Source organism: Hemicordylus capensis, chromosome 4 (genome assembly GCF_027244095.1).
Source record: "Hemicordylus capensis ecotype Gifberg chromosome 4, rHemCap1.1.pri, whole genome shotgun sequence".
Taxonomy (NCBI): Eukaryota; Metazoa; Chordata; class Lepidosauria; order Squamata; family Cordylidae; genus Hemicordylus; species Hemicordylus capensis.
In genome coordinates, this window is record NC_069660.1 from 237148078 (window position 1) to 237162209 (window position 14132).

Sequence of the window (14132 nt, forward strand, 5' to 3'; positions counted from 1 at the left end):
ACAATTACAGGTCTCTAATCAGTACTGGGACAATGTTAACTATGTTTGTAAAGCTTACATACCAGAGACTAAATGCTTTAAATGTAAAAGAGAGAGAATGTATGATAACCACTAACTGTGTAACTAAGCACTTGTTTCCAGGCAACAGAACAGCAGTGGCATCTGCCTCACAATCATGCTCTCCCATCCTTAGAGGTAGAAGTCCAAGAACCTTCACAATGGAGGAGACTGCTTAATTTAGAGCAAGCAAAAAACAACAACAACAACAAACAAGCCACCTCTAAAGGAAAGGGAAGAGTAGTTCATCTCTTCTGTTTGACTACAGTAATCTATATCCAACACTGAGGAAACAAAAGCCAGAAACAGATGTTTGGCAAAAGGGAAGATGAGCTAACAAAAATGAACAAAATCTTACTAATTTACAAAAATATCCTGGAAGACCATTGCATATGATTAACAATGTGAAAAGAAAAATGCAAGATTAATATGCTGTAGAAGTGATTTGTTACATCCTGAAAATTGAAGGTGTACACACACACATCCCTACACACACCCCAGCAATAATGCATTTTAATCTATCAAATACATTAGCAGAGGGGCAGACAACTAACTGGAATATAACAATCCCAAGATTTTTTGTCCAGTCAACCTAGCATTGCGTGCCAATTGCAATTACTAGGTAAATGTTTCCCTGAGAAATGGCACAAGACTCTTAGTATGCACTGCTAGCAGGATGCAGTGCTTGGTGCTCCCCCGCACCCCGCCATTATTATTATTTATTTTATTTTATTTATTTTTATATTTATATCCCGCTCTTCCTCCAAGGAGCCCAGAGTACTACATACTTAGTACTACATATTTAGGTTTCTCTTCACAACAACCCTGTGAAGTAGGTTAGGTTGAGAGAGAAGTGACTGGCCCAAAGTCACCGAGCTAGTATCATAGCTGAATGGGGATTTGAACTCGGGTCTCCCGGGTCCTAGTCCAGCACTCTAACCACTACACCACGCGGGCTCCCAGTGAAGCACCCTAATTCCTGGATCACTCACAAGAGGGCTGAAAATACATGCAATTCTAAACACATCTCTGGGGTAAAAAACAGTTCCTTGAGCAACACCAAGACTTTGGGCAGAAGACAGACTACATATCATGCTTCAAAGACATCTCATGTAACAGCTCTAACAGCAAGGAGAATCAAACTTTTGCCATGCCTATCTATTCGATTTGCACCAAGTGCACCCCCAGATTAGATCTTGGCTGACTGCAATTATTATATCACTGTTTCCAGTAACAAGGAAACCCCTGCCGAGTGCATTCCTCTGATTCAAGGAAGGAAAAAGTCATTCTGGCCAGGTTTTTCTTGAGTGTCCCCAGGTCAATAGTGCAATCAAAGAGGGACTAAGAGATACTGGTCTGATAGTTACAACCCCTAAGCATGCACAGAGAGCACTATAATAGACAAAGTTTGGAGAACTGAGACTGGGATACAGTTTTCCCCTTCTAATGAGCAGACATTCAGATAAGCCAAGGAACCAAGGGTGTCCTCCTTCATATAGATAAGACTTTTAGATTCAATCAATCATGCTGAAAATCAGTGTATTCATCCCCCCCTCCCCCCTTTCCTTCCTTGGGAGGACACCAATTCAGCCTTTTGTTTTAAGAGGAATGTCTAAGAGAATACCTATAGGAATATCCACCTTTAGGAGTCCCCCCACCTTCAAAAACAAAAACAAAACCCTTGGCCACTGGAAGTAATCAACACCGAGATCAGAATTCTAGAAGATGGAAGGCTCAGAATTCTAGAACATCGGGTGGCTCAGTCCAGCCACCCAAAAGGAGAAGACATAAACACCCTTCTTATGTTTAGCACTTAGTTCAGCATTTGTGGTGGACTCCAGTTCAACATTTGTCCAGCTTTCGGCATTTGGTTAGCCTTGCCCATTAACCCCCATTTGGATGTGCCTCGCTGTTCCCAAGGATTGAGGTTGCTTACCACTTGCTAACCTGACCATCCAACACACTGGAAGCCCAGAGAGAAAAGTACCTTCTGTGAATGAGTCACAGAGACTCCCAAGCCTAAGAATCTCTGAGCTGAAACAACTATTTTAAATCACTACTTTGGGGCCTCTCAATTATTTGCAAGCCAAGAACTTAGCTGCCTGGAAATTGAACATAAGAACAGCCCTGTTGGATCACGCCCAAGGCCCATCTAGTCCAGCATCCTATTTCACACAGTGGCCCACCAGATGCCACTGGAAGCCTACAGGCAGGAGTTGAGGGCATGCCCCCTCTCCTGCTGTTACTCCCCTGCAACTGGTGGGAGCAACACAAATTACTCCCACCAGGCAAATCTCCCATCTCATCGTTCCAGTCAAGGCAAAGCAGCTACAGACCCCCCATTTCCTAGTGTCTGCAACTCTATCCCATATCCCTCTGCGCTAACCTGTGCATGCATCTCTATGCCATTCTCAGAACATTAACCCTCTAAGAGAAGATCACTGCTAGCAAATCTGCTGCAGTGCTAACCATTGCTATTGCTTAAGTATTTGCTCTTCAATAAAACCTAGCCTTGTTTTCAAGGAACATGTCTGTACTCTATTGTGCCCTTCTGAGTACTCGAACACATGGAATATCCTATCCACAGTCAGCTTCCCCAGTACCTTAATTTATAACCTTGCTGTATGCAGGTTTCCACTAAATGGAGTTAAATCCCCTACATTAAGCCAAAACATAGTCTCGAAGGGTGGTAACTACCAAGCTTCAGAACAAAACTGGGAACAAAACATCTGCTAGCTGCAGTCATATGGCAACCTGTTATCATGGCTCCACAGCTGTGGAGAAGTAGGCAATGACTTACCATATAGACAGAGCCTACTGATGACTAGCTCTCTCCTTTTAGCTGACACGTGGGGCAATTTTTAGTGGGAGTCACATAGTAACTTACTTAGTCCAAGAGCAATATCTTTCAAATGGTTCATAAAGAGAACTCTCATTTTCAGTTATTCAAGTTTCAGGACAGTTGAACATCTGGATGCAGACATGGTACTAGGAATATTAACACTACAGTAAATGACAATGCAACCATCCTGTGTCATGTTGAATAGTTTTGGCCCACAGTTAGTCAAAGTTCCTTAAAAATATTATCAAATGAATTGAGTAACAAGGTAGGAGGGAGAAAACATACTTTTCCCTATATTATTTGTGGTAAAGGGATACTGCCGAATTTTTAAATAATTCTTATCACACTTCAGTGCTTTAGAGTTCTGGTATTTAATTTAATAACATGTCCAACTGGGCAAAGAGATAGTTATTCAAGACTGATCACTGAGTTTCCTAGATAAGCAGGCTTTGAATGTAGCTCTTAGCCTGAATCTCAACATTTTACATGTGGAAAGATAAATGAAAATGACAGAAAATAGTGTCTTTACGAGAGGTCAAAAGAAAAATGCTATCAATTCTCCCAAAGAATAATTGTGGAAAATTTGTCTACAGAAGCTTGACAGACACACACAAAAAGTCCAGGGACCCTCTTTGTTCATCCAAGTTCCTGCCACAACAGTTCTCTACAACAACCCTCACTGAATAGGAAACACTTCAATTTGTAATACAATTAAAAATATACAATATTAGATCAGGAGAAATTTTTAGAAGAGTTGCCTATCAAATATGATACAGAGTACTATTTATCATGTAGTATCTCAGCTTTAATTAAACAATCTTCAACAGTTACTTCAAGTGCAGGCTAGTGCCCTGCTGGAAGAGAAAGTAGAGGAACCTGAAATACACCTTTCAACCCTGAAACTTATCAAGGAGCATGAATTCTTGGACAGGTCAGAAGAAACTCCAGTTTCTATCACAAAATGAGGAGATTTCCACAGAGGATGCCCCTGCTAACTTGGCAAAGAGATACCTTTTAACGTGGTGATTCTCTTTATTTAGCAGGGGGAGAGTAACTGGCCCTATCCACCCCCAGCACAGTACCTCCAGTGACTGTTGCTGGTGTCTATCTTATGTTTCTTTTTAGATTGTGAGCCCTTTGGGGTCAGGGGTCTATCTTATTTATGTATTATTTCTCTGTGTAAACCACCCTGGGCCATTTTTGGAAGGGAGGTATAGAAATTTTATTTATTATTATTATTATTATTGCTTGTTTACACAGTCAGACAGGTGTTATTGACTGGTTTGTTTTATCCAGACATCGAGTCCTTCCCAAGGACCTGGGATGGCTGAATTTTATGGTCAGTTGTTACAGATATCGTCGCAGAATATAGGCTGTTCCCAGTAAAGCTGCTTTTTGTAATTGGCTGATGGTGATTTCTGTGGCCTCTATGGTGTTGAGGTGCTCTTCAAGGTCTTTTGGAACTCCACCCAGGGCGCCAATGACAACTGGGATTATTTTGGTCTTTTTCTGCCACAGCCTTTCAATTTCAATTTGTAGATTTATATGGTGATTTTTTCTATTTCTTTTTCTTCTATTCTGCTATCCCCTGGTATTGCTATGTCGATTATTTTCACTTGTTTTTCTTTCTTCTCGACTACAGTTATATCTGGTGTATTGTGTGGCAGAGGTTTGTCTGTTTGTAGTCGGAAGTCCCATAATATTTTTACATCTTCATTTTCTACCACTTTTTCAATTTTATGGTCCCACCAATTTTTGGCTACAGGTAGCTTGTATTTTTTGCAGATGTTCCAGTGTATCATCCCTGCTACCTTGTCATGCCTTTGTTTGCAGTCAGTCTGTGCGATCTTTTTACAACAGCTGATCAGGTGGTCCACTGTTTCATCTGCTTCTTTACAAAGGCGGCACTTGCTGTTTGTTGTTGACTTTTCAACTTTTGCTCTTATTGCATTTGTTCTTAGTGCTTGTTCTTGTGCAGACAGTAGTAAACCCTCTGTTTCTTTCTTCAAGTTGCCATTCTTAAGCCATTGCCAGGTCTTGGTGATGTCTGATTTTCCACTTATATTGTGCAAATATTGACCATGCAGGGGCTTATTTCTCCATTTTTCTGCTCGGTTCTTGACTTGTTCTTTCTTGTAGGCCTGCTTTGTTTCATTGGTGTTGAATAGTTTCTCGTTATTGACCATTTGAAGTGCATCTTCTTCACTGTCCTTGATATATTCTTCAAGGCCTCTTTTCTCCTCCTCTACTGTTTGATGGACTTGCAGCATTCCTCTTCCACCTGAGCTGCGAGGGAGGTATAGCCTATCGACATCACTGCGGGGGTGCAGAGCATGATTGATGGTCATGATTTTCCTGGTCTTACGATCCAGCGTCTCTAGCTCTGCCTGGGTCCAGTCTATTATTCCTGCACTGTATCTGATAACAGGTATAGCCCAGGTGTTTATGGCTTGTATGGTGTTTCCGCCATTGAGTTTGGACTTGTGGATTTTTCTAACTCTCCTGATATATTCACTTCCAATTTTTCTTTTAATTTCAGTGTATGCGATGTTATCAGCCTGGAGAATGCCCAAGTATTTGTAATGTTCTTTCTCTTCCAGGTTCTTGATCTTGCTTGCATTGGGCAGTTCTATTCCTTCTGTTTTTTCTTATTTTTCCTCTGTTCATTATTAATGCAGCACACTTGTCTAGTCCAAACTCCATTGCTATATCGCTACTGAATATACGGACAGTGTTTAGCAGTGATTTGATTTCTGACTGGGAATTTCCATACAACTTCAGATCGTCCACGTAGAGCAGATGGTTGATTTGACTTGATGTTTTAGATGTTTGGTATCCGAGGCCTGTTTTGTTTAGTATTTGTGAAAGTGGGCTCATGGCGATTACAAACAACAGAGGGGATAGTGAGTCCCGTTGGAAAATGCCTCTTCTAATGCTAACCTGTCCAAGTGTCTCGCTATTGATTGTTAACTGTGTACTCCACATGCTCATTGCTTTTTAAAATAAATATCTGAATGTTTTTGCTGACACCAGTTGTTTCTAAACATTTTAGTATCCATGTGTGAGGCAATGAATCGAAGGCTTTCTTGTAGTCAATCCATGCAACACTTAGATTTGTTTTTCTTCTCTTGCAATTTTCTAAAATCATTTTGTCAATCAGCAGCTGGTCTTTTGTGCCTCTGGTGTTTGGGCAATTTCCTTTCTGTTCAACTGGAAGCTGTTTGTTAGTTAATAAGTGTTGCATCACTTCATCTGCTATTATTCCAGTTAATAATTTGAACATGGTTGGCAAGCAGGTTATTGGTCTATAATTACTTGGAACTGCACCTTTTGCTGGGTCTTTCATGATGAGATGAGTTTTTCCAGTTGTTAGCCATTGTTCAATATCACCTCCTTGCAAAATGTGATTGAACTGTTTTGATAGTTGTTTATGAAGGCTTGCTAGGTGTTTAAGCCAAAAGCCATGCAGTTCATCATTGCCTGGAGCAGTCCAATTTTTAATTTTCTTTGCTCTTTCACTTATTAATTCTGGTGTTATTATTAGATCTTGCATTTGTTGGTTACATTTTTTGACCTCTTTCATCCAGCCTGCTTTTTTATTACAATCTATTGGATTGTCCCATAATTTCCCCCAGAATTGCACTGTTTCTTCTTTATTTGGTGTTTCTAGGTTTCTTGCAGTTTCTCCTTCTATGCTTTGGTAGAAACATCTCTGATTCGACTTGAATTGGAGATTCTGCCTGTGTTGTGTAATTCTGGCTTCATACCTGCTAATCTTCTTTGACACTGCTGTTATTTGCTGCTTTATTAGTTCCAGGACTTCTCTAATTCTCCTTGAATCTAGGTGGTATTTTTGGATCAGATACTGTTTGGTGTTTTCATTCTTCAGCTTCTTGTCTTTCATATCTTTCAATTTACTAGCATCTGATCTAAGCCTGGAGATTTTATTTTCTAATCTAACCTTCCATTTAGGTGATGTACTGCTTTCTTTTTTTACAGGTCCACTGATCTTATATCCGAGCTCTTGTGTTGTTATTGTTGCTGCACTGTACATTAGTTGGTTTGTTTCTTGCAAATGATTGGTTGTTATCTCTGCAAGTGCTGCATTGACATCTTTTAATGCCTGAGCAAGTTGTTTTTTGGCAACTATTTTTAGAGCTGGAAGTCGAACCCTGGTGGTTGTTTGGTTCATGTGCTCAGTTACAGTATTTTTTGCTTTAGTTCTTGTTGCTTTTCTGTTAAACGGCATTTGGGTTTTTGAGGTAAAGGCAAAGGGGTGGTTGCCTGGTTTTGATTTTGAAACTGTTCAGTAACAGTGGCATCCTCGATTTCCAACACCTCTTCCACCTGCACCTGAGCAACTTCTTCAATTGGTGGTAATTCTTCTTCCATATCTTGAGCCTGTGTTGCTCTTTGCAGTTCTTCCAGCTCAACTCCTGTGAATATTTTATTTCTTATTATGTATCTTCTCTGGTCTGCTAGCCTTTGTTCTGTTATTTCTGTATCTGGATGCTTCTCTTTCCAAATTTGGTACATTCTTTTTAAATAACCTCTTCTAGTTGGACTAGACTTGTAATAGCAGATCATTATTTCCTTGTTGGCATTTTTCGTATATTTTCTTCAGTTAAGCGACGTTTCTTCCAGTAACTTTGCTGTCTTCAGCCCTGGTTGCTCAACTGAAGATCCTGAGTCCTGTTGCCCACTTGCCACTAGATGTCCAGGGACTATAGCACCTGGCGCGGTCCTTGTTGACCCGGGCGACGACCGATCCGGTATAGATTTATTAAAGTTACGTCTCACCATATTGTTGATGGGAGAGGCACTCTTTGTCTGGCTCCTCTGGTGAGACCTGTCCAGTATGGTTGGATTTCTGGGATAGCTCTCACCTTCCTCAGAGCACACAAGGTGAACACATAGAAGCACGTGACACACAGGAGCTGAACATTCAGTAGACATTGTCACTGATGCTGAGGCAAATGTGCTCAAGATAGGTAAAGAGGTGGGGTGTGTGCATGTGTGTGTTTAATATAAAATGGTGAGCCCTTTTGGGACAGGGACCCATCTTATTTATTTTTCTATGTAAACCACTCTGAAAAATTTGTTGAAAAGTGGTATATAAAAATTTGTTGTAGTAGTATTGGTAGTAAGAAAACATCTAGCTACCTTAAATTCCCCAAGTGCTGAAGGAATTGTAGAAATGATCCCAGAAACACTGTCTGTAATAGTTGAGAACTCCTGGAGAATGTGCGATGTGCTGTAAGAGTGGAGACAATCAAATATTGTCCCTATCATCACAAAGAGGGGAAAAGAGGAGCCAGGAAGCTACAGACCTGAATGTTTCATGCTGATATCTGGCAAGATCTTAGAACAGATTATTAAGCAGTCTGTGAGCACTGAGAAAAGAATCTTGTGATTAGGAGAAGTCAGCATAGATTTGTCAAGAACGTCATGCCAGAATAATCCCATCTCATTTTTGATGGGGTGGTGGTGTTGATAGAGTGACTAGTTTAGTAGATCATGGGAATGTTGTGGACAAAGTGTATCTTGATTTCAGCAAAGCACTTAAAGTCTCCCACAATATCCTGGCTGGCAAATATGGGCTAGATAATACTACTGTTAGGTGGATCCCCACTACCCTTCAGCTTTGTGTCATCTACAGATTTGATAAGCATCCCCTATCCTTCCTTCTCCAAGTCATTTATGAAAATTACACCACCTAGAGATTTCTATATTAGGCGGTATAGAAATTCAATCAATCAATCAATCAATGTTGAACAGTACAGGGCCCAGGACAGAGCACTATGGCACACCATGCAATACCTCTCTCCAGGATTTGGGTACTCATTAGTGGTGACCTTGTGCTGGTCTGAGACCATAGTAAAGAATGATTGATTGAAAATTGTAAAGAAATTGGTTTGGGGTTTTTAAAAAACTAAATATTGGAATAATAATATTCAAGCTCAAATGTTATCATTCATTATTTTCTCTGATTTGAGATCCATTAATACTGTTGTATTACAAGAAGCTATGAATGGATTTGATGTTTTTTAATGTTTGATATTATTTGTAGATTTTTTAAAAAGAGCCCAGAGATGTACGTTTGGGGCAGTATTGAAACATAATAAAGAAATATAACGATGATCATGATAACAAATGTGGCAAAAATGAATTGGGAATCCCAAGTAGATCACTATTTGACCAGGGATAGGCTCCATTTAAAAAACAACAACAACAACGAGTACACAAATTAAAATATGACTTAGAACCAATTAAAATATTTGAATAATGAAGGCTTCCCTGTTTTCGTTATTCAGAATGATTCTCAAGTATAAATCTGTAATAAAGACTCTTGACAGCACAAAGCAGAGAAATATATTCAGTACTCAGTACTAAAATATATTCAGGTTACTCAGTAAATGTTTTATGATCTTTCAGCTACAGGAGGCCAGTTTAAAAAAAAATTAAACATACAGGAGAACCTTGTTACTCGCGGTGGTTCCTTTCCTCGCCTACTGCCGTGAGTAAAGGAACTGTGAGTAACGAGGCATTAGGGCTATGGGGAAAGCGGGGTTAGGTTCCAGGGAGGAGGGGGGGAAATTATATGCCAAAATAGCCCCCAAATGGCCCAGAACTTACTATGGCATGCTCTGTGGGTCCACAAAGTGCCCAGGAATGCCCTCCAAAGAAGAAAATGCCCCCCCCCCGCAAACTGCGGGAGGAAAAACACCAGGAAAAGTCCGTGGGTTTTTTTAAAATGAGCCACAAAATGGCTGCTCCTGGGCTCTGAGAGACAAAATGGCAGCCGGAAGTGACTCCCCGCCCCCGTCACTTCTGGCCATCTCAGAACCATGGATATGTGGGGTTTAACCCCTCATATCCCAGATACTGAAAAGGGGTGTTAATGAGACATTCTGTGCATACACGGAACTGCGAATAGTGGTTCCGCGAATAATGAGGTTCTCCTGTACGTACCATATAGAACTTTGTCATGTGTGCATGTCTCAGGATTTTCTCCACAATTGAGGATTCTTATCAGATGATGTTGATTAATCTGAATCTTGTGAATAGACTCAATGCATGTACTGAAGATACCATAAGCACCCTGAAAACACTCATGATAACAAACCTAGCAAGGACAGTGAAACGCGTTCTACTACTACTACTACTACATTTATATAACGCTTGTCAACCAAAGTTCTCAAAGCGGTTTATGTAGAAAAATAAATAATACATTAAGAAGATGGTCCCCTGACCCCAAAGAGCTCACAATCTAAAAAGAAACATAGGGCAGATACCAGCAACAGCCACTGGAGGGATGCTGTGCTGGGATAGGGCCAATTGCTCTCTCCCTGCTAAATATAAGAGAATCACCACTTTGAAAGATGCATCTTTGCTTATTTAGCAGGAGTGCTAACTAATTTAGCTATTGAATTAGGAACAGGACTGCTCAAACAGTATTACTTCAGGGAATTATTGACGCCATCATTTGTATGTTATGGTTTCAGTTTGGATACTATCCAAACTAAATCCAGACAAGATGAAAATCAGAATGGTGGCTGGTCCCTGGGAATCCGACTATGGGGCAAGACTTATCAGTGGCATTACTCATCTTCTGACTGTTTAGCTGTGGAGTTTAGGTATTTGCACTGGGATTTTTCAGGAGACCTGGAAAGCAGTAGCGGCTTGTGAGGGCAGCGCTGTGGTAGGGGCGGTGAGAGGTGCCTTTAAAAACAAAATTAACAGGTGCTTACCAATGCTAGGGTAGCACCTGCAAGGTGTTTTAGCAACGCTCTGCCTGGGATTGCGTGCGGCGTGGCCCTGGCCACTGCATGTGCACAGAGTCTCTAGAGGCCGGGGCCATGCTGTCGCACCACACACACAGATGCCAGGGCCATGCTGCCGCACCGCATGGGATCCTGGGCAGAACGCCACTGCTTGAGGCAGATTGCAGGTGCTGCCCTAACATTGGTAAGCACCTGTTAGTTTGTTTTTAAAGATGTCTCTCGTCGCCCTCCACCCCCACCCCAGCACTGCCCTCACCAGCTGCTACTGCTGGAAAGCCTATTATCAGATGCTGAGTAACCAGCAATGGTAGGGATGGTATCCATACTTATGTAGCCTCAAAAATTCACAACTGCAATAAGATTTATGTGGGACTATCTTTGAAGAGCTTCCAGAAGCATAAGCTAGTGTAAAATACTGCAGCTTGTCTTTCAAAAGCAGTGAGCCTTTGAGAATACAGTACATGACCTATCCTTAGAAGAGTTTCACTCACTACCAATTAGCTTTTGGATATTATTCAAGGCTCTTATCTTGCTTTGAACTTTAAAGCCCCCAATGTCCTGGAGCTGGCATGAATTAGGGTGGCTCTTCATGAGCCCTGCTGCCTCCTAAGATCACATGAGGGAAGCATGCTCCAGTTTCTACTTTTGTTCTTTTCATCAAAGCATAGGGCAGGGTCTTCCATCAAACTGGAAGATCAGCCTGGAATTCCTTCCTCAGAGTAAAATGTTAGCAGTTTTTAGAGATAGAGAAAAACCTTTTTATTTACACATGCTTTTAGTGACTTGATTGCTGATATAATTACTTTTAACACCACATTCATTTAAACGTATTACTATTAATATTGTGATTTTACTCTTTGTTAGCGACCTTCTGTTGCATTTCTAGAAGACTTGATTTATAAGCTTCCCTGATTATTATTTTTAATAAATACAGAACAGAAGAATATCAAATAAGTCTGTGCTCCCACAGTCACAAGAATCCTTGTTAAGAAGTTAATCAGGACTAGTGAGCCCTGTGGAGCTGATTGTGAGAATCCAGAATTTCAGGGCAATCCTGGTCATAGGAACATAGGAAGGACAATTCAATCCTGGTTATCTATGCTGATTAAATGCTGATTTGCCAGAGCAGTTTTGATCAGGATTGCATTGAAATTCTACGTTCTCACAATCAGCTCTGCAGAGGTCACTAATCCTGATTAACTTTTTATTCAGGATCCTTGTGATTGTGTGAATGCAGCCTAAGTAAAACCCATTAAGAACATAAGAAAAGCCCTGCTAGATCAGGCCCAAGGCCTATCTAGTCAAGCATCCTGTTTCACACAGTGGCCCACCAGATGCCTCTGGGAATGCCCTCTCTCCTGCTGTTACTCCCCTGTAACTGGTACTTAGAGGTATCTTGCCTCTGAGGCTGGAGGTGGCCTATAGCCCTCAGACAAGTAGCCATGGATAGACTTGTCCTCCACTAATTTACCTAAAACGCCTCTTAAAGCCATTCAGGCAGTTGGCTGTCAATACATTTTGTGGCAGAGAATTCCATAGGCTGATTATGTGTTGTGTGAAAAAGTACTTCCTTTTCTAAGTACTAAATTTCTTGGCAATCAGTTTCATGTGATGACCCCTGGTTCTAGTGTTATGCAAGAGGGAGATTTTAATTTAAAAAAACACAACAATTTTCTCCACACTATGCATGATTTTATAGACTTCAATCATGTCTTCCCTCAGTTGTCTTTTTTCTAAACTAAATAGCCCCAGGTGTTGTGGCCTTGCTACAACAGGAAGGTGCTCTAGGCCCGTGATCAACTTGGTTGCTCTCTTCTGCACCTTCAAGTTCTACTATGCCTTTCTTAAGATATGGTGACCAGAACTGTACACAGTACTCCAAATGTGGCTGCAAAATTGTTTTGTATAAGGGCATTATTATATTAGCAGTTTTATTTTCAAACCCTTTCCTAATGATCCCAAGCATAGAATTGGCCTTTTTCACAGCTGCTGCACATTGAACCGGCACTTTCAACAAGCTGTCCATTACGACCTCTCTCCCAGTCAGTCACTGACAGCTCAGACCTCATCAGTGTATAAGTGAAGTTGGGTTTTTTTTGCCCCAATATGCATCACTTTACACTAGCTTACCCTGAACTGTATCTGCCATCTTGTTGCCAAGTTTGGAGATATCCTTTTATTTTTATTTATTTATCTATTTAAACATATTTTTATACCACCCAAAACTTACATCTCTGGGAGGTTTACAACAAAACAAAATAAATGACAACAGAAAAGTTAAAACATTAGTTAAAAAAAATAAATGACAACAGGAATAATTAAAACATTAGTTACAGCAGAAAAAGTTAACATTACAACAATTTAAAGTTTTAAAACAATGTTTTAAAACAATGTTAAAACTATTAAAACAGTTTTTAATTAAAAGCCTGGCTGAATAGATGTGTCTTTAAAGATTTGTTTGAAATTGTCAAAGATGGGGAGGCTCTTATTTCATCAGGGAGCACATTCCAAACCTTTGGGGCAGCAGTGGAGAAGGTCCATCTCCAAGTAGCCACCAGACGAGCCGGTGGCAACTGCAGACAAACCTCTCCTGATTATCTCAATGGGTGGTGGGGTTCATGTCGAAGAAGATGTTCTCTTAAATATTCAGAGTCCAAGCTGTTTAGGGCTTTATAGGTTATAACCAGCACCTTGTATTTTGCCCGGAAACTTATCAGCAGCCAGTGTAGCTCTTTCAGTACAGTAGTAATATGGTATTTCCAAGATATGGTTGGACTCAGAGACCAACCTGGCTGCTGCATTCTGGACCAGCTGTAGTTTCCAGACTACATACAAAGGCAGCCCCACATAGAGCGCATTGCAGTAATCCAGTCTGGAGGTTACCAGCATATATACCACGGTTCTGAGGTCGTTTATCTCAAGACACAGCTGGCGTATCAGCCAAAGCTGATAAAAGGCACCTCTAGCCACTCCCTCGACCTGGGACACCAGGGAGAAGCTTGGATCCAGAAGTACCCCAGACTGCTTACCTGTTCCTTCCAGGGAAGTGTGACCCCATCCAGAACAGGCAGATCAAATTCATCTCCTGTGTTTTGACCCCGCATAATGAGTACAACAACAAATTTTTATATACCGCTTTTCAACAAAAGTTTCCAAAGTGGTTTACCTAGAGAAATAACCAATAAATAAATAAGATGGATCCCTGTTCCCAAAGGGCTAACAATCTAAAAAGAAATATAAGACAGACACCAGCCACTGGATGTACTGTGCTGGGGGTGGATAGGATCAGTTACTCTCCACCTGCTAAATAAAGATAATTACCATATTAAAAAGATAGCTCTTTGCCCAGTTAGCAGGGGGTAACTCCCTGCTAACTCTACCATATCTAGATTCAGTCTCAGTTTGTTATTCCTCTCCCAATGATGTTGACATGGAGAAATAGATTTGGG

At 40.8% G+C, this 14132-nt stretch overlaps 1 protein-coding gene across 2 annotated transcripts in view; it reads right to left on the reverse strand.

Annotated features, from left to right (window-relative positions):
- GNAL (G protein subunit alpha L) overlaps window positions 1-14132 on the reverse strand; it is a 227474-nt gene that overhangs the window by 187858 nt on the left and 25484 nt on the right. Inside the window, exon 1 of one of the 2 annotated variants that reach the window (XM_053248746.1) lies at window positions 9536-9633. The exons of the other annotated variant lie outside the window; for it this stretch is intronic. The gene's annotated coding sequence lies outside the window, so the exon portion shown is untranslated. Of the gene's footprint in view, window positions 1-9535; window positions 9634-14132 lie in introns of those variants that run through there. 2 annotated transcript variants of the gene reach the window in all.